The 22,654-nt window shown below is 37.1% G+C and overlaps 1 non-coding gene across 1 annotated transcript; it reads left to right on the forward strand.

Annotated features, from left to right (window-relative positions):
• The first annotated feature begins 11,191 nt into the window (after window positions 1-11,191).
• On the forward strand, window positions 11,192-11,298 carry LOC141624548 (small nucleolar RNA R71). The gene has a single exon (XR_012534359.1). It is a non-coding gene; the product is annotated as a small nucleolar RNA R71 (small nucleolar RNA).
• The last annotated feature ends 11,356 nt before the right edge of the window (window positions 11,299-22,654 follow it).

Below are 22,654 nucleotides of genomic sequence, written 5' to 3' on the forward strand. Positions count from 1 at the left end.
TAAACCTCCTTCCAAAAGGGTATTTTCGAAGGACGTATTCTAGATATTATTGGAATAATGACATTGCTACACATCGTTATGACATGAGTGTGTTGGAGATTTAAAAATCTCTTTCCATAAGGTTAAGATGAGACCACTTCAAAATAGGTATTTTGAAAGGATATGATGAGAACATATATGGTTTTATCCTAATAACTTGGCAGTGCAATTTATATTTCAATTCTTGATTGAGAAGTCAATTTCGAAATGTGTGAAATTGAGTGGGAGTTTAGAAATTATCATGTGAAGACATGGAATTTAGTGGGAGCTATCATCCTTTAATGTATAAAACTCATTACTCATTAAGGAATGACGAGCTAATATCTTCTTCACAAAGAAGTATTTGAGTTTTCAATTCTGGATGAACATGGACTATGATGAATCCAATTACATTGAGAGGTATTGGATTTGTATTAAGATATACTCATTGTATCAACATACACATAGGTTATTCATATGAATGAAAATGGGATTACCATTAGCAGTCATGGTAGTTCATTGAACCTAAGAACGGTTGGTCTCATGATCATTAGCTACTAATGTTTCCGCCATTAGAATAATCATGCACATGTCCAATTATGAATCATATGCATCAGAGCATGATGATCATTGGTAAGCCATAATAGAAACGTCATGAATTCTCGAGTAGAATCCGATGAGCGATTTCGGTGTTTGTCAGAATGCTCTTATATGTGTCAAGAGGTTGCGCATATTAATGAAAATCCGAGCACATGTGAGGATTTATGAGAATCCTTGACCTTTCAAGCTAGAAGGAGAAATAAGAAGTTTTGGAAAGGTACTTAATTGAATAAGAAATTACTCAATACTAATCCTTCCTAACTATGCTAGGACTTGTGAGAAGTGCTAGGCCAATCGTCTTGGCAGATTGTTGCAAGACTCTACAAAACATATACCTAGTGCATTGTGTGTGGATGGGGTACTTGATCAGTACAAGTTATATCATTCATCACAAATTCGGTCGTTATGTGATAGTCGATAAGAAAGTTCTTTCAAGTTAAAGAACCGAAACCAAGGTCGGGAACCTTGATGTGTACTTGGTAAGATTCATGCTATGAGAGAGAACATGAATGTAAAGGAAATTGCAAGTGTAAGAGGTTTGAACACATGGACACATAGCATGTTAAACTTCTATTGCAATCAATAAGTGTTTACACTTACGATATACATCACAAGGTTGTAATATGATATTGACTACCCAAGTGTGATGTCGACATTTGTCGTTTGAGTTATTATTAACTCACCTTGTACATTGTTATATCCAAACGGGTTGTAGAGACAATTGAACCCCGTTAAAGTGAACATGGATTAACATTGTATTTGCCCATAGTTACTTGTATGAGGTGACGTCTCAAAGTGACTAGAGTGTGATGCGATTGATGGCAAGTTCAAGTGCCATAGAGTCATGTGAGATGACTAGTCGATCACATAGGCAGACTGTTAGGAACATTTTGTCGGGCCTAATGACCGCTTATAGAGTTCTGGAAAATTTATATAGCCTGGTCGTGGCGAGAGCTACTATAGTATTCAAATGAGTCGATTCTTTTGACTAAAGACTATTCGCCTAAGATGGCACAGTTTCAGATTAACTTTGATTTGTGTTACTACGACCTTCGTAAATGGGGTTAAATGGGCATATTTTGGGTTATGATGGCTGTGGCTAGTCGAAGGGAATGAGTGCGATAGGAATTGTCCACCCCTAGTCAGGGTTATAAAAATATCTCAGGGCCACTCGAGGAGTAATGAACTGGAAATGCGTGGCCACGCTCGGAAAGTATCTATGATAGATAAGTCCGGTCAATCAGTTATTCTCCAGATCGAGGAAACCACTCTCGATATGATCACTTGCAAGTACGACCTGAAAGACACCTTGCATTGAGTGGGAGATAGTAATAGGACAAGAGAATTGGTGACGCACACTTGTCGAGGACAAGTGGGAGATTGTTGGAATATGTGTCCTCCGACAATAATGCGATCACGACTGTTGATCATGATGATCACATATTTAAATCTCATTATAAAGAATACAATTGGGAAGTAATATTGTTACTGTCAACTGGTCAACATATATCGGTAATGATTGGCTGACTAGAGTTTGACATTACTGTCGTGCGACGGTGGTGATCAGTTGACCCCCTAGGTCATACCTATAGGGCAACACTCTTAATTGATTATTTAATTAATCGTATAATGTTATGAGTTAATTAAATTATTTGAAAATTGACGGACGATTTTGGAAGTAAAATTTACGTATCATATTGAAATATGATTAAATAAGATACGGTCTGAGTAATTGAATCGTATCATTACTCGGATGAAATAATTGTTTAAGGTAACAATTAAATTTGATTGAATTATTATAAATACAATCTGTTGTGATTTATAAATGGTAAAATATTTTGGTACAAGTAATTATGATATTACTGAGTTGATTTTGTATGTGACGTATTTTTATTAATACGTTGATTTTTAATTTGTTAAAAATACATAACAAATTTATGTAACATGGGACATGTGACATATTGACAATTGACAAAAATTAATATGGACTCCATATTATGATTGTACCGAAATTAAAGAGGTATTAGGTTAATATTGTGTTGTTTAATTTATTAGTAAACACAATGATTACCTAATTGTCTAGCCATGCAACCCTATTAAACATTGTTAAGAGCAACAATTGCATGCATTGGCTCACCCAAAAGCCCCCCTTCCACCCGGTTTTTGAGAAGAGAAAACCATCATGGTTTTCTCATATTTTTACCTAATAATATACAAAATGTTGTGTATCATTATTCATTCCAACACTCATCCAAAATATAATTCTAGAGAGAAAAATAATTCTCCTCTTCTTCTCTCTACAAAACCGAAATATTCAAAGTGTTACATAATATTTTGGTTCAATTTTCTTCAAATTAATATTGTACTAGTTCCTATAATATTAATTTTATTAAGAGAAAGCCTTGGGTATTAAGCTTAGGGAGAGATCCTATACTTGGATCTTGGTTCTTCCATTTAAGGATAGCACAAGAACAAGAGAGAAAGGTGATCTCTCTTGTGCCCACAAAACCGAAACATCCAATGTAAGAACATGATTTCTCCTCTATTTTGCTCCTTTGTTTGCATGCATAAAATCCATATTTAATTTTATGACAAATTAAATTAAATCATATATGAATATGTAAGTATATAGATCTACTTTTCCTTCACATTCATCCATGTTCTACCATATTTTTTGTCATCAAAGGGAATGGGCACAAAAAGAAATTGTTCAAAATTTGAGTTCTAGAAAAGAAAAAAAAAAGTTTGCAAATTGCATCAAAAAGAAAAGAGGAGTAACAAAAATAGACTCCTAAAGCTTCAAATATAAGGCACCCTCACTACTGGTCGTGTTCCCTTTTGAGGGTTTAGTTTTCGGTACTTGTCGTTAGGAGCACCTAGACCAAAATACTATTTATAACTTCACAAACAACTCTACAATTAGTAAAGAGGCAAGTAAAGGTCGGATCCCAAGGGACGGGAATTGAGATGAGATTTTCTATTGCAACTAGTGGTGTCTAAGGGTGTCACAATTTGGGGTTTGAAGTAGAAGATCACTAAACTAAATAGCAATGAAAGTAAACAAGCAAGATGACTAAAAAGGGATGTAAACAATTGATAAAATGCACTAGGGTGTCATGGGGTCATAGGGGATTCATGGGAATTGATCATACAAACATATTCTCAAATTATAAGCAAGCAATTATAGTTGTGATAGATCGAGTTGGTTTATATCTTACAATCCTAGGAAAGTTTGGGTCCCGGAGCCGAATCGATTAGATTGTACAACACCTACAAGTCGACTTAATCTTTCCTACTCAACTATATGCATGGTCTAATGAGACTCGAGTTGGTTTATGTCTTACAAGTCTCATTGAAAAGATAGGTTATGGGTAAAAAATGCAAGGATTCATTGGCTCACATTTCATCAAACATAACATGTGCATAAGTTGAGATCACAACAAGCAAGCAAATAAACTATGAAAACATATTAAATTAAGCATGAATCATTCCCCATATTGGTTTCCCCTAATTACCCATTAACCCTAGCTAAGGAAACTACTCACTCATTATCATGTTGAACATGCTAGCAAGGTTGTCAATCATACCAACAAAGTGAAACATGATGAATAAATGAAGATAATTAAAAATAATTAAAAAGAGATTAAGAGAATTATACCTAATAATGATTCCAATAATAAGGCAAAGAATAATAGAAGTACTTGATGCTTGATTGGAAGGTTGTCAATCTCCCAATAATAACCCAAATAATCTTCAATTACCCAAAATAAAGGATGAACAAAAGAGAGATTAAGGAAATGAAACTTGTATTAAAACTTGATTAAATGTTGATTACAAGATTAAAGAGAGATTTGATTGATATCAACTACCCTAAAGATTGCTAAGAAGAACATGCTCTTCTAATTAGACTAATGGGATATTTATAGTGGGGATTAGGCACATAAATTAGGGTTAACTAAGGGCTTAAATGACGATTAAGTCCTTGAGGAATCGTCGGTCTCTAGGGAGACTCCGGTCTCCTTTTCGCCGGTCTTAGAAAAATATGCGCATCTTTCCTTGAAGCTTGTAGAAGATGAAATGGCTGACAGACAATCCGGGCATCCAGGGCATGGGACGGGCGGATTCTGGTGATTCTGGACGGGCGTCCAGCTGGGGAAGACGGGCGGATTGGGGGTGTTTTGGACGGGCGTCCACAGGGGGAAGACGCTCGGATTGCACCTCCTGGACGGGCGTCTTGTAGACAATCCGCTCGGATTGTCTTACAGCTTCGTTCCTTCTTCTTTTCTTCCTTTTTCTTCATAAAATCCTTGAGGATTTCCTCGGGGATGCAAGGATTTTTTCTCATCATTGCCCATCTACTATAGTACGTACAAAGGCCTTCTAGTCTTGTCTCTCCTTGATGCTTGGTCATTGAATTCAATCAATTTAGCTTCATTTTGCCATGAAAATTCAAGGTTTGCACTCCTTTCCTACCAAGGACACAAAACCTCAAAGAATATACAAAACAAAGGACTAAAGACAATAAATGACCCATATATGCACTAAAAATCATGGGAACAAGTCTAATTCGGGGACTAAATATGCTTAAATTATGGTCACATCAAATATCCCCAAACCGAACCTTTGCTCGTCCCGAGTAAAGCGGTGACAAAGACAAGGACCGTTATTTAAACTAACCTAATAGCATAGCCGATATGAGACAATTAGCGGGTCTCACTCCGCCCCTTCAACTCACAACAAGACAACCATGAGGTAGGATGCCTTCTTGCAAGCCAAGGTGGGTCTTGCCAAAATGGCGACACATCCAAACGTTAAAGCACACAAAATCAAGTAACGGATGCATCTACAAAAGAATAGCCACTTTCCTCATCTGAGTGGCGGAAATTATCTACAAGGGAAGCAATTCAAGGGTGCACACTCCTTCATACATGCAATTTCTTCAAACTACTAAGCCTATAAGGATACCAATAAATCACCTCCAAGTTGTGTCAATCTAGGGTACCTTTGTCCTCAATCGTTAAATGCTTTCGTCAAGAGTAGACTCCCTATGGCGTTAGAAACACTGGAGGATCGCGGAATTCCCCCTCTTGCCTAGACAAGAAGAAGGGTCGTCCCCTCTCTACCATGCACAAAAATGGATATGATGGATAAAGGGATCAATAGATATTTGAGTTTCATTTTGGGAGTTTGCTTTGTTGTTGTTTTTCCCCCTAATTTTCCTAACATGCAACCTACATGCCATGATGCAACTAACATATATACATCCTAATGCATATAATTCTACCGACTAATATGTCAAATAATCTAAATGCAAGTCCTAGGTTCACATTGTTTATACCGCATCAATCAAAATAAAGCCACATAGTCATTAACATAAAGAGGAAAAAGGAGATTGGAAAGATCATACCATGCGGTCTTCAATATCCTCATGTCTCGGATGTGGCGTAGTCGATCAATGTGAACAAGGATAGAACAAATACAATATATACAAGTCTACACTACAAAGGAAATGAACTTGTTTTTGGTTTTTCAATTTTTCAATTTTTTTGGATTTTGGATTTTTTTGGATTTTTTTTTTTTTTTTGAATAAAAGTTAAGTTAGAATTCCCCATCCCCACACTAATATGGGCATTGTCCTCAATGGCCAAAATGATGGGAAATTATGCAAGTATGATGCATGAATTCTATGCTAAATGCAAGCTATACTATACTACACTACATGATGCATGGGTTTTTGTTTATGACGGAGAGCGTAATTTAGATTACCTCCCGTTGCGTATGCATGTACTTCCCCAAACCGAGATAGACATTATTTCTAACGAAACTAATTTGTCATTTTGAATTTTCAAAAGTGGGAAGAATTAAAAGAACACCTCAATGGGGCCGAGGTGTTAGTCCTCTATGTTGCTAGGACTCTCCAACTATGATCAAGATAAAATAAATAAAACAAAGAAAGAAGTAGACAAACCTCAAGAGAGTAGGAGCCTCCAAAGTTTGCTAGTCTTCCACCATATCATCATTGTCATCATCTTCCTCAATAGAAGTGGACTCATCTCCACTCCCCTCTTCACTTCCTTACTCACTTCCTTCATCATCCTCTTCTTCTTCATTTAACTCTTCATCAATGCCCTCATCATCAACAACCTCATCACCGATAACCTCATCATCACCCGGTCTCTCACCCCTAGATGCACTTGGAAAGAAGACTTCCCTTTCCGCCCAACAGGGCAAAGGACATGAAGGATCAAGTAGTCCTTGCCTAGCTAAATGAAGGAGGGGTGGATATTGGGCCAAGTATGCATCTTCCCGATCCTTATAAGCTTGTTTGTGCATCTCTTGCATAAGTAGAGTCATGTAGTCATTGCCTATTTCAACACCTTCGGGTTTGAACTCTTGATATTTGAATGGATAGGGTGGTGTGACAATAGAGGAGGAGGGCATTTCAATTTCATCCATTTGTTGACGGATGATGTATTCGGCTTCCTTTGAGAGGGGAAGAAGGTAGTTTGTTCGATGGACACTCAAACGGCATATCTTCGAAGGCAAAGTAAAAGATCTAGCATCATTGGTGAGCCACCCATATTCGGTGTCAAGAGTATTATGCTTGACCCACTTGTACTTGTTAATCATGGCATCCATGTCAATGAGATGACCCCCTTTTTTCGCCACATACTTGCTATACTTGTTGAAGTTCGGATCAAAGTACTTGGCCAAGAGAGTAACTAGACCTCCATTTACGATAAAAGCGGTGCCTTGCTTTCCACAATCAACATTGAGCCATCTTTCCACCAAAAGCCTTAGAGCATTGTAAGGCTTGGTGAATTCCCTTCCAATATTTAAGGCCGACTCAAGTAGAATACAGTCGAGCTTGGTAAAGTGGTTAGTGTCTTTTCTTGCAATGATAGTATTCCCGATGACCTTGTGCCACACTCTAATGCCCGGATGGTGGACTAATAGAGCGCGACAAGCATGAAAGTTCTCAAATTTCTTCCCGGAAATCGCCTCCCAAAGAGGAGCGGGGTCATATTTTTCGGGCTTCTTATAATAACGAGGTGTATCACTAAGACCTAATGCTTTACTCAAAACATCAAAGGTGATGCGCCTATTCACATTGGCAAGGCGGAACTCGATGTATTCTCTAGTCTCTACCTTAGTCACTTTCAATGAACTTAAGAATTCCAAGGTAAGGGAGGGGTATGTCAATTCTCTTGTAGCAAACAATTTTCCCAACCCCATGGCTTCAAAGAAGGCTTTTGTTTGTTCAAGGACACCCAATTTGTTCAAGGCATCTTCACATATGAATTTGGTGGGTAGAATGGATTTCTTAGCATACTTGGCAAATGTATCCCTATGGGAGTTAGAAATGAAAATTACCTCCGGATAGTTTGATAATTGAGCAATTTCCGGAGTTGTTGTTGTTGTTGCTTCCAAGGGAGGATTTTGTTGTTGTTGAACTTCCAAGTTTGCACTAGCAACCACCATAGCCATTGAAGCTTTCTTTGCTTGAAGGCATTGTTATCTTTTTGAGAGTGCCTTTGCCTTAAGTGCCTTTGTTGATCCTTTTGTTCTTCCCATTGATGATTATACCAAGAAAAGAGTGAAAATCTTCAATTTCCAATTATACCCAAATCGATTTTAAGATGAAAGGATTTGCCTTTGTATTTCAAAAATTGACTCAAAGGTTGAAGATTTTGGTGCTTGGATTGATTATTGTTGGAAGAGGAGTGATTAGTTGTTGTCGTAAGGAATTTTGGATTTGATTTTGTTGAATTTGGTTGAGGAAATCTTGTTTTGGTGATGGAGAGGATGAGGGTTTTGGAGTTTTGGGGTTTTTGGTAGTGTTTTGAATGTATGAATGAAGGAATGAATGTGGGAGGGGTATTTAAAAACACCCGAGATTTTCAAAACTGCTGGGGAAGACGAGCGGATTCCCTTCGGGACGCTCGGATTCTGCTCAATCTGGGTTCAGGAATTCTCGCCTAAAGACGGGCGTCTTTCAGCTGGGACGCTCGGATTCTTCAGTTGCAGGACGAGCGGATTCCTTTAAAGATGGGCGGATTCTGTTACAGCGAGTATTCTTATTTTGCATTGGCAAAAAGACGGGCGTCTTCCTGCAAAGACGAGCGGATTCTTTCAGACGAGCGTCTTCTCTGCTGGGACGCTCGGATTCTCTAACAGTCCCAAATTTTCATTGTAAGGGCACTACAAAGGCATAAATAGCCTAGGCAATTGCTATCCCCACGCTAAGCTAAAGCACTACACATCAATAAAATCATTAGTCCCTCCCTCACTTCTCTCAAAAATGATAATTATCTTGATCAAAGCATAAAAATCCAAAAATGACAAAAATGCAATGTAAAATTAAAATGCAAGTTAGGGAGTTAGAAATATTTACAAATGGTGGTTTAGGGATGACTCCACCAAACTCTCATCCTTAGTGAGATGTCATGGGGGCATGTCCAAGGTGTTGTTGATGTTAGTCAACACCTTGAAAAAGTAGTCAAAAGCTTGTTCGTTTTCATGATAAAGATCCTCAATAGATTTTTGCACTTGTTGTCCTTCATGTTGGTCTTGATCGATAGCATTACCAATATAGGGATTGAAAATCCCTTCAAACTCGTCGTCCCAAAGACCACAAACTTCATCTACTTGGTCACTAAAGATCTCTTGAGTTGATAGAGACAACTCTCCCACTTTCTTGTCTTGGCCAATGAGGCCATCCTCTTCATTGCTTGACTTTGGTGAGCTTTTCAAGCTCTCTTTGTTACAATTCACTTGCTCTTTGAATGGAGCATCATCAAATTTCTTCTTCCATTGGAATTCCGACTTCTTCCTATCATTCTTCCGGCTATAATGATCAACCATAAAACATGGTTCATGCAAACGGGGAGCTCTCATGGTCTTGTCAAGATTAAAAGTTATGCTCTCATCTCCCACTTCTAGAGTGAGCTCTCCATGCTTCACATCAATTACCGCACCCGCGGTGTGCAAGAAAGGTCTTCCTAGAATGATTGGAATATTGGAGTCTTCTTCCATGTCAACAATGACAAAGTCCACCGGGATGAAAAATTTCCCAACTCTTACGGGAACATCTTCCCATATCCCTAATGGTGTCGTCGTCGATCTATCGGCCATTTGGAGTGTGATATTGGTGCATTTAAGCTCTCCCATCCCTAACCTTTTACTCACCGAGTACGGCATAACACTCACACTAGCCCCTAGATCGCATAAGGCTTTGTTGATCGTGGTGTCGCCAATGGTACACGGTATTGAGAATCTTCCCGGATCTTTAAGTGTAGGAGGTGAACTCCCTTCAAGGATTGCACTACTCACCTTAGTGAAGGCGATAGTCTCAAGCTTCCGGATTGACTTCTTCTTTGTAAAAATGTCTTTCATGTATTTTCCATAGGCCGGCACGTGATTGATTAATTCCGTGAAAGGAATCGAGACTTCCAAATTCTTCATAATCTCCATAAATTTTCCAAGTTGGTCATCAAATTTGGGTTTGGCTTGACGACTTGGAAAAGGAAGTCTAATCACACTGGGCTCCTTCTCCTTGACCTTGTCTTCATTTTTCTTTGAAATTTCTTCTTTTGATGGTTCTCCATCCTTGGAGTTTTGCACAACTTCTTCTTTGTCACTAGCTTCCGCAACTTCATCCTCAACTTGCTTCTTCGGTGCTTCGTTCATACCTTGTACCACTCCTCAAGTGAATGGCACTAACCGTTTCATGTCTTGGGGGATTACTTTGAGGTGGTAATTGCCCCTTTTGTCTTTGTGAGCTTGAAGATGCTAGTTGAGTCAATGGGTTTCCAACATTTTGGTGTGAGCTAGGATGTTGTTGATGGTGATTTCCTTTGCTTGACTACCTTTTTGCATTTGAGTGAAAAACTCTTGTTGATTCTTTTGCATTTGGAGGACCGCTTTTTGAACATCAAAACCTTGGTCATTTTGTTGATTGTATGGAGTTTGATTTTGGTAACCTTGGTTTTGGTTGTAAAAGGGTCTTTGATTTTGGTTTCTCATGGGAGGTGGGGTGTATGTTGGTTGAGGGTTTTGAACATTTTGGCTTTTGTATGAGATATTTGGGTGGAATTTGGTGTTTTCATTGTAATAATTGGAATAAGGGGTACCACTCTTATATGCTTGGAAAGCATTCACTTGTTCATTTGTTCCCCTACATTCACTTTGGTCATGTCCCAAAGTTTCACAATTCTCACATATCCCACTTGGGATTGATGAAGATGCCGTCATGGCATTAACATGATGCTTTGGAGATTTTGAGGCTTCTTCAAGCCTAGCCATAGCTTTTTCAAACTTCAAATTGATGGTATCAATGTGAGCACTAAGTTGAGCACCCAATTGAGTAATGGAGTCCACTTCATGCTTTCCTCCTCTAGTAGCCTTGCGAGGTCTACTATATTATGAGTTATGGACCGCCATTTCCTCAATCTTGTTCCAAGTTTGATTGTCGTCAACTTCGGTGAACATTCAATTTGATCCCATGTTGAGAATGTTTCTTGAGTCTTCATAAAGACCGTTCCAAAATTGTTGTACCAAGAACCACTCGCTAAGTCCATGGTGAGGACATGAGCGACAAATTCCCTTGAATCGCTCCCAAGCTTCATACAAGGATTCTTCATCTCTTTGCTTAAAGCCCGTAATTTGAGCTCTTAGCATGTTAGTCTTTTCCGGTGGGTAGAACTTTTTGTAGAAAGCTAGAGCCAACTTCTTCCAAGAATCAATTCCGAGAGTAGCCTTATCAAGGCCTTTCAACCATTGTTTCGCGGTGCCAATTAGAGAAAGGAAATAAGACCCATCGAATTTGGTCTTGAGTTACACCGGTTTGAGAAATCGCATCACAATAGTCACAAAAAGTCTCCATATGAGAATGAGGGTCTTCACTAGGCATCCCCCCAAATTGGCTTCTTTCGACTAATTGGATAAATGCGGATTTGGCAATAAAATTTCCGGTTAGATGTTGTGGTGTGGGAGTACCATTGGGTAGGTTCTCCTCGGTGGGTACGGAATGTGATGAAAACTTAGGCATTGTGGGTTGATTTTGTGTTGGATTTTGTGTTGGGTTCTCCTCACCTTCTCTTGCAAAAGGGTTGATGAACTCAATAGTGTTTGGTTGAATATCTACAACCGCACCAATACCTCTCAAAGTTCTCCTAGCAAGTCTTCTATTGTTTGTCAAAGTCCTTTCAATTTCGTGATCAAAGGGTAACAAGTTACCTTTTGATCTTCTAGACATGCAAAATATCAAACAACTCGAAAATAATTAGAATAAACCTTGAGGAGTTTTACTTCCCCAAGGAAAAGAAAGACACAACTAATAACAATATAAGAAAATCTAAATCAAGTTAACACCGTCCCCGGCAACGGCGCCATTTTTGGTCGTGTTCCCTTTTGAGGGTTTAGTTTTCGGTACTTGTCGTTAGGAGCACCTAGACCAAAACACTATTTATAACTTCACAAACAACTCTACAATTAGTAAAGAGGCAAGTAAAGGTCGGATCCCAAGGGACGGGAATTGAGATGAGATTTTATATTGCAACTAGTGGTGTCTAAGGGTGTCACAATTTGGGGTTTGATGTAGAAGATCACTAAACTAAATAGCAATGAAAGTAAACAAGCAAGATGATTAAAAAGGGATGTAAACAATTGATAAAAGGCACTAGGGTGTCATGGGGTCATAGGGGATTCATGGGAATTGATCATACAAACATATTCTCAAATTATAAGCAAACAATTATTGTTGTGATGGATCGAGTTGGTTTATATCTTACAATCCTAGGAAATTTTGGGTCCCGGAGCCGAATCGATTAGATTGTACAATACCTACAAGTCGACTTAATCTTTCCTACTCAACTATATGCATGGTCTAATGAGACTCGAGTTGGTTTATGTCTTACAAGTCTCATTGAAAAGATAGGTGATGGGTAAAAAATGCAAGAATTCATAGGCTCACATTTCATCAAACATAACATGTGCATAAGTTGAGATCACAACAAGCAAGCAAATAAACTATGAAAACATATTAAATTAAGCATGAATCATTCCCCATGTTGGTTTCCCCTAATTACCCATTAACCCTAGCTAAGGAAACTACTCACTCATTATCATGTTGAACATGCTAGCAAGGTTGTCAATCATACCAACAAAGTGAAACATGATGAATAAATGAAGATAATTAACAATAATTAAAAAGGGATTAAGAGAATTATACCTAATAATGATTCCATTAATAAGGCAAAGAATAATAGAAGTACTTGATGCTTGATTGGAAGGTTGTCAATCTCCCAATAATAACCCAAATAATCTTCAATTACCCAAAATAAAGGATGAACAAAAGAGAGATTAAGGAAATGAAACTTGTATTAAAACTTGATTAAATGTTGATTACAAGATTAAAGAGAGATTTGATTGATATCAACTACCCTAAAGATTGCTAAGAAGAACATGCTCTTCTAATTAGACTAATGGGGTATTTATAGTGGGGATTAGGTGCATAAATTAGGGTTAACTAAGGGCTTAAATGACGATTAAGTCCTTGAGGAATCGCCGGTCTCTAGGGAGACTCCGGTCTCCTTTTCGCCGGTCTTAGAAAAATATGCGCATCTTTCCTTGAAGCTTGTAGAAGATGAAATGGCTGACAGACAATCCGGGCGTCCAGGGCACGGGACGGGCGGATTCTGGTGATTCTGGACGGGCGTCCAGCTGGGGAAGACGGGCGGATTGGGGGTGTTTTGGACGGGCGTCCACAGGGGGGAGACGCTCGGATTGCACCTCCTGGACGGGCGTCTTGTAGATAATCCGCTCGGATTGTCTTACTGTTGGAGCTTGTGTCCTCCACAAATTAGTGTGATAACATTTATAAATCTCTTATAGGTTCACAAGGGTATAATTCGTATTTTATCAGTTGATTAACGATTACCTAATAACGGTTGGCTTGCTAGAAAGTTTGACGTTATTATCATACAGATGGCGGTGATCAACTGGTCCCTAAAAGTCACACCTAAAGGATGTGTTTGAGAGATGCGGTTATGGAAATGTAATCACATTGATGCCTTATATGACTAAATAGTTAGTCAATGTGTTGATGAGACAATTATTTAATGCCGATTAAATAATATTAGTTGAGACGAATTAACTGTCAATTCGTAAATTGAATATAATAAGTTATATTTAATTAATGTATATAATGTTAGCTTGGACGAATTAATATGTTAATTCGTAATTAAATTTAATCGGTTATATTTAATCAGCAAATGATAATTATACGATATTGTTATAATAAATTATTATTGACCCGTATTAATAAATCAACCGCAAGTTGTTGTGTGTAGACTTGTTAATGCGGAATAATATATATGACAATTTATACTTAATACATTTTATACATTTTGCATACCACCAAAATAAGAAGATTTAATATCCTTATTTTTGGGTAGGTAAATAACCGAAAAAAAGGAGAAATATAATCTCTCTTTATTTCGGTATTATGGGCCGAAATTAGGAGAAAAATATCTCCCCTTGGACTTCCTTATTTCGGTGCAAATAAGAGGAGAAGGAAGATTATTTTTCTACCCTAATTTTCTAACCTAAAATCTTGCCTCTCATCTAAACACAAAAAACCGAAAACCCTAAACAATTTACTGTGAATTTGGGGGATCGATTCCAGCAAAAGAACAAGGGCATATCTCATATCATCTTGGGTGTAACTGATAGGAGAATATCATTGCGATATTGTTCATAGGCCTTATAAGCTAGGACCGAAGGTTATTTCTTATTCATCTATGATTTTGTTTATGCAATTTATTTTATGACTAGTTATCATCACAATATATTCGTTATAATCCTTAATTATAAGGAAAGTATACAGATTATTTCCCACACTTACAGCTTCGTTCCTTCTTCTTTTCTTCCTTTTTCTTCATAAAATCCATGAGGATTTCCTCGGGGATGCAAGGATCTTTTCTCATCATTGCCCATCTACTATAGTATGTACAAAGGCCTTCTAGTCTTGTCTCTCCTTGATGCTTGGTCATTGAATTCAATCAACTTAGCTTCATTTTGTCATGAAAATGCAAGGTTTGCACTCCTTTCTTACCAAGGACACAAAACCTCAAAGAATATGCAAAACAAAGGACTAAAGACAATAAATGACCCGAATATGCACTAAAAAGCATGGGAATAAGGCTAATTCGGGGACTAAATGTGCTTAAATTATGGTCACATCAACTACATATGGGGTGACTTTGAAAATGTTCAAAAAAAATGCAAAAAGTTGAAAATTGTCAAGTATTGAAATGCCAAAAATCAAAAGAAATGGCAAAAAGAAAATGTTCTCAAATGTTATATGCCACAAGAAATTGGGGGGAAAAACAACAATAAAGCAAACTCCCAAAATGAAACTCAAATACTATCGATCCCTTTATCCATCGTATCCACTTTTGTGCATGGTAGAGAGGGGACGACCCTTCTTCTTGTCTAGGCAAGAGGGGGAATTCCGCGATCCTCCAGTATTTCTAACGCCATAGGGAGTCTATTCTTGACAAAAGCATTTAACGATTGAGGACAAAGGTACCCTAGCTTGACACAACTTGGAGGTGATTTATTGGTATCCTTCTAGGCTTAGTAGTTTGAAGAAATTGCATCTATGAAGGAGTGTGTACCCTTGAATTGCTTCCCTTGTAGATAATTTCCGCCACTTAGATGAGGAAGGTGGCTATTCTTTTGTAGATGCATCCATTACTTGATTTTATGTGCTTTAATGCTTGGATGTGTCACCATTTTGGCAAGACCCACCTTGCCTTACAAGAAGGCATCCTACCTCATGGTTGTATTGTTGTGAGTTGAAGGGGCGGAGTGAGACCCGCTAATTGTCTCATATCGGCTATGCTATTAGGTTATTTTAAATAACGGTCCTAGTTTTGTCACCTCTTTACTCGGGACGAGCAAAGGTTCGGTTTGGGGATATTTGATGTGACCATTATTTGAGCATATTTAGTCCCCGAATTAGCCTCGTTCCTATGCTTTTTAGTGCATAATTGGGTCATTTACTATCTTTAGTCCTTTATTTTGCATATTCTATGAGGTTTTGTTTCCTTGGTAGGAGAGGAGTGCAAACCTTGCATTTTCATGGCAAAATAGAGCTAAATTGATCGAATCTAATGACCAAGCAACAAAGAGAAGACAAGACTAGAAGGCCTTTGTACATATTATAGTAGATGGGCAATGATTGCGAAATCCTTGCATCCCCGACTAAATCTCGGAGGATTATTGGAAGAAGAAAAGAAGAAAAGAAAGTTGTGACACAATCCACCCGTCCAACTAGGCAAGACGCCCGTCCAACACGTGAGGAATCCGAGCGTTTTTGCCAGATGGACGCCCGTCCAACAACGCCACAATCCGCCCGTCCAGCTAACAATCCGCCCGTCCAGCCACCAGGAAATCCGCCCGTCCCGACACCTTGGACGCCCGGATTCTCTTACAGGCCCACACGACCTTTTCTTCCCTCCATGAAAGATGCGCATGTTTATGAAAGACCGGCAAAAAGGAGACCAGCATCTCTTTTGAGAGGAGCGATTCCTCAAGGACTTAATCGTCATTTAAGCCCTTAGTAAACCCTAATTTGTGTACCTAATCCCCACTATAAATACCCCATTAGTCTAATTAGATAATCATGTTCTTCTTATCAATCCTTATTGTAGTTTATATCATTCTAATCTCTTCTTAATCTTGTAATCAACTTCTAATCAAGTATTAATACAAATCTCATTTCCATAATTTCTCTTTTGTTCATCTTTTATTTTGGGTAATTGAAGATTATTTGGGTTATTATTGGGAGATTGACCACCTTCCAATCAATCATCAAGTACTTCTATTATTCTTTGCTTTATTTTGGAATCATTAGTAGGTATAATCCTCTTAATCCTTTTTAATTATTGTTAATCATCTTCATTTATTCATCATGTTTTGCTTTCTTAATGTGATTGACAACCTTGTTAAAATGTCAAACTTGATAATGAGTGAGTAGTTTCCTTAACTAGGGTTAATGAGTAATTAGGGGAAATCAACATGGGGAATGATTCATGCTTAATTTAATATGTTTTCATAGTTTATTTGCTTGCTTGTTGTGATCTCAACTTATGCACATGTTATATTTGATGAAATGTGAGCCTATGAATCCTTGCATTTTTTACCCATCACTTACCTTTTATATGAGACTTGTAAGACATAAACCAACTCGAGTCTCATTAGATCATGCATATAGTTGAGTAGGGAGGATTAAGTCGACTTGTAAGTGTTGTACAATCTAATCGATTCGGCTCCGAGACCCAAAACTTCCTAGGATTGTAAGATATAAACCAACTCAATCCATCACAACAATAATTGCTTGCTTATAATTTGAGAATATGTTTGTATGATCAATTCCCATGAATCCCCTATGACCCCATGACACCCTAGTGCTTTTAATCAATTGTTTACATCTCATTTTAACCATCTTGCTTGTTTACTTTTATTGCTATTTAGTTTAGTGATCTTCTCATCTCAACCCCAAATCGTGACACCCCTAGACACCGCTACTTGCAATCGAAAATCCTACATCAATACCCGTCCCTTGGGATCCGACCTTTACTTGCCTCTTTACTAATAGTAGAGTTGTTTGTGAAGTTATAAATATTGTTTTGGTCTAGGTGCTCCTAACGACAAGTAACCGAAAAGTAAAGCTCCAAGTGAGTGACGGACCACTAAAACATAGCACTATGCCTTACACAAGTTATGATTTCCGAGGAGAAAACGTATGTGTGTAAACAATTCAATTGGAAACAAACCGCTAAGATAATGTCGTAAAATATTAATAATATCCATAAAATAAACTCAACAAGTGTACTTGATATTATTCGAAAGCAAATTAATAGATAAAATAGATGAAACATAAATAACTTTTAGTAATACAAATAAATTTAGTCCAATTTCGGGACACTTTTATCGCCAATCAAAGGGCCAAATTTCCCATTAGGATCAAAGGTCGTGAAAGCTCAGATGTTCAAATCCATAAATTTGCCAGAAATGAAAGGTAGATTGTTATTACCATCAGCATAATTCGTCTCAAAATTTTCATGCCCAGCAACAAAATTTGCTTCTATATTCTTCCCATTGTTATTTTTCAGAGACTACTTGTAAAGATCAACAAGTTGTTGCGGCATATGACTAGTATTAATCCAATGTCCTATACTACCACAACGGTGACATGGATTTTCACCAAATTTCTTTATCTTATCATGTAGATGATCTTTTGGTTCCCCCTTTCGTTAGAATACGCTTTTAAATTTTCCACCTCTACCACCACGAAAATTGCATCGTCCTCGTCCTCGTCCACGTCCAGAGACACTACCTCTTGTGTGACCCGAATATTTATTTGTCCCATTCACTATAGGGTATGGACCAGAAACTGTCGCATTCACTTCTGAGAATGGATCACTGCCAGTAGGACGGGACTGGTGGTTTTTTAACATGATTTCATTATTTTGCTCAGCCACCAATAAGCATGAAACTAGTTCAGAGTATTTTTTAAATCGTCTCTGACAATATTGCTGTGAAAGTAGCAATTGTGAACTATGAAAAGTCTGATATGTTTTTTTCCAACATATCCGCATAAGATATCTTTTCTCCACACAAAGTTAACTGTGAAGCGATTCTGTGCATGGTCGAGTTATATTCGATAACGGATTTGAAATTCTGTAACCTTAGGTGAATCCAGTCAAATTTTGCTTTAGAAAGAATTACTGTTGTAAGATGGTCATACCTTTCTTTCAGATTTTGCCATAAGATCAAAGGATCTTTCACAGTCAAATATTCATATTTGAGTCCTTCATGGAGATGACGACGGAGGAAAATCATGGCTTTGGCCTTATTTTGTTCGGATGCTGTATTCCCCACTTTAATAGCATCACCAAGGGCATAAGACTTAAGATGCATCTCGGCATCTAACACCCATTCAGAATAATTACTTCCAGAGATATCCAAGGCCACAAAATCAAGTTTGGTCAAATTCGACATGCTTAAACTATCAAGAAAATAAAACAAGTTAATTATAATACGATTAAACGAAATACAGTACATAAACAAAATAACGAATCATAATTAATCAAGGTAAAATGTAAGATTTAACGAGATGTGTATTATCATGGATTGTGTTAAGTTATAAAAATAAAACATGGCCGACATCATTTGTTTAAGAGTGTTTGCATGTTGTTTGTATCATGTGTATGTATCATGTGTTTGGTATATGGAAAAAGTCAACGTGGCAAAGTAATTGATACCTTAGTGTATTGTTTTATACTTTTACACGGCAATAGAAGAGAAAACGTACCTGCTCAATAGGTTATGCGGTATTCGAAAATAAAATAAAATTAGGGTTAGAGACTCGTGCTGATAACGTGTTATGAATAATAGAGAGTTATGAGGAGTATATAGAGAGCAGAAAAAGGTATTCAACTTTATTCATATGAAGGGTATATATAGTACAAGAGTACATCTGTAATATGGTAATAGAATAACTCCTAAAGATACGGTAATATATGGGCATCCATATAATATCTCTAGATATTTCGTAACATCTTAATATTTTTTGTGGAATCACTTTGATAACATATTTCTATAATTACTGAAATCTCAAGGACATAAAAGTGTTCCTGTAATTGTTAGTCATTATGTGCGTACTCCTAGCATTGTGAACACTATGTTGATTCTGGTAGGGTCTCTTGAGAACCCTATATTTTAGGGAAGATATTTCCCATATGATTTTAGGGTCAATTATTTTAGGGATATGTAGAATGAAGAAGATACTTTGTAGAGATAAATTGGAAAAGATAATCTGTAAAGATGTAGATATAACTGAGTTAGCCATAATCTCTAAGATTTCGGTCAGTTAGGATAATTCTTATTTCTTAGTCAGCTTATTTCTAAGACTCCAAATTTTTTATGTAATTTGAGAGTCATGTGCATAATCCTAAAAGTGTTCTTCTAATTTATAAAGCTCATAAACAAAACCTGATCTGTAAAAATACAACTGAGTTGGCCTTACTCTTGAAGATTTCTCGTCAGTTAGGATAGTTCTTAGTTCTTAGTCAGTTAGGTTAAGTTTTAGGTAAATTTTTGGCAAAAAATTTATGCTTAGTTTGTTATTGTCACTCTCAATGAGGGTAGCTAATAGTTTTATGACGTTTGACATGGCTCAGATTGTCAAATATCGACAGTGTCTGCAATAACCACAAACACATATGAGAAATACTAATAACCATTTAAAAGCATATAAAAAAAGTCTAACAAAAAGCAAACACACGCGCATGATTTATTCGAATACATTGAATTCTAATAGCATAATATTCTATGATTGGGGGCGTTTAATACCCTTAGCCTAATTATTCTCGGGTCTAAATACCATAGCCTAGTATGATAAATTATCTTATCACGTGTCACCGCGATCACTCCTTTTCGATCTTGACTTGGAGCAATTTTTGGTGGCTGAAAATTTGTCCCCCATGATGCTTTTGGTGGCTGAAAATTTGTCCCCATGATGCGCACCTCACAATCATCATCACGGCTTGCGTCTAACATTTTTTATAACCATCGTTTTAAGGGTAGAGTGATCAAACAGTTACCGACTGAACTTTCGGATGGACATTCCTGCATTCACAATAAATGTGTAAAGTTTTTCTGACATTGTATTTAATGAGTATCAAACTTACTCCACGTGAATAAAAAAGATCTTATGCAAAGTATACCTTATTTTCAGCCATAGCAATGTTGGGATTCATTAATCTCATTTGTTTACATATTGAATATGTGATTAATTAATCTACTCATAAAATTAATTCAAGATCTTATGCATGCAAAACAAATACAAGAGTGAAGGAAAAACCGGTTCCTTACATATGTAATTTCGGCTATATGGGCACTAGTAAGGTCTCCTACCTTACTTAGTTCTTGAGCTTTCCAAATGGATGAACAAGATTCAAGAGTAGAATCTCTCCTCAAGGATTTGTGCCAAGGAAATTCTTCTTAATACAAATATTAATTTAGTTACTAGAAATTAATATTTGTTCCCTTAAAATTACTAATATTATATGTATACTACTTCTAGTAATGTATATGTAATATTAGAGATTTTATGTGAGTTTTTTAATTTTTGTTCAACAACAAAACTAAGGAGACAAGTTGTAATTCAAGCGAATAAGTTATATGAATGAATTGTGTATAATAAGAAGAGAAAACACTTCTCTTTCTCTAGGGTGGCCGGATGGTGCACATGGGAAGAGTGCCCAATATCTTTTCTAGTTGCTCTTCACAAGAGTGTAGGTATGCAAGGCTATATGTAGTAGGTAATGATTATATTTCCACTTAATAAAATAATCAAAACACAACTAACTCCTAATCCCTCCATAGTCACGGCACACCCATATTAACATGGGTCCATTTTAAGTTTGTCAATTTGTTAATTTGTATTGTGTGACAAATTGGACATGTTACTAGACATGTCATTTAAATAATGCATTTTTATCACATTAAAAATCATTATATAAATGAAATAAATCACATACAAAATTAACTAGTAATTCACTATTACCATTACTTAAGATGGGTCATGTAATTATAAATCACAACTACTTGTATTTATAATAAACAATTCAGTCTTATCTTAATTGTTTCATAAACAATAAATAGCCTAAGTAATACAACAATTTAATTACTTAGTACGAATCTTATTTAATCGAATTACTATAAGATACGTAATATTTCTCACACAATCATTTGTTCAATTTTAAGGAATTAATTAACTTGTATCGTCATACAATTAATTAATTAGTCAATTAAGAATGTTTCCCTAAAGGTATGACCTTAAGGGATCAACTGATCACCACCGTCACACAACAGTAATGTCAAACTCTAGTCAGCCAATCATTACCGATTAATGTGGATCAGTTGACAATAAAATGTTACAATCCCTTGTGTATTCTTAATATGAGATTTAAACATGTGATCGCATTATTGTCGAGGACACATACTCCAACAATCTCCCACTTGTCCACGACAAGTGTGCGTCACCAATTATCTTGTCCTATTACAATCTCCCACTCAATGCAAGGTGTCTTGCAGGTCGTACTTGCATTTGATCATATCTTGAGTGGTTTCCTCAATCTGGAGAATAACTGTCTGACCGGAATTCTCTGCCATAGATACCTTCCGAGCGTGGCCACGCATTTCCAGTTCATTGCTCCTCGAGTGGCCTTGAGATATAAGATAACCCTGACGGGGATGGACAATTCATATTGCACTCTTCCCTTTGATTAGCCACAGCTCATCATGACCCAAAACATGCCCATTAGACCCCAATTATGAAGGTCGCCGAACATAAATCAAAGTCACTCTGAAACTGTGCCATCTTGGGCGAGCAGTCATTAGTCAAAGAATCGACTCATAAGAATATCATAGTAGCTCTCGCCACGACCAGGCTATAAAAAATTGCCAGAACTCTATAAGCGGTCATAAGCCCGACAGAGTGTCCCTCACAGTCTGCCTATGTGATCGACCAGTTATCTCTCATGACTCTATGGCACTTGAACTTGCCATCAATCGCATCACACTCTAGTTGCTTCGAGATGTCACCTCATATAAGTAACTAGGGACGAATACTATGTTAATCCAGTTCACTTTAATGGGGTTCAATATTGTCCCAACAATCCCATTTGGATGTAACAAAGTACAAGATGAGTTAATAATAACTCAAACAATAAATGTGATTATCACACACGAGTAGTCAATACCATATTGCTACTCCATGTCTTATAATCATGAGTGCACTTATGCATTTGTGTAACGCAATAAAAATTTAGCTTGTGAACATACCATGTGTCCAAGTGTTCAAACTTTGTAAATTGCGATTTCCTTCAACTTCATGTTATCCCTTATAGCATGAATTTTACTAAGTACATGCCTAGACTTCATACTAGACATAAGTTCT

The sequence above is a fragment of the Silene latifolia genome, chromosome 1 (assembly GCF_048544455.1).
Source record: "Silene latifolia isolate original U9 population chromosome 1, ASM4854445v1, whole genome shotgun sequence".
NCBI lineage: Eukaryota > Viridiplantae > Streptophyta > Magnoliopsida > Caryophyllales > Caryophyllaceae > Silene > Silene latifolia.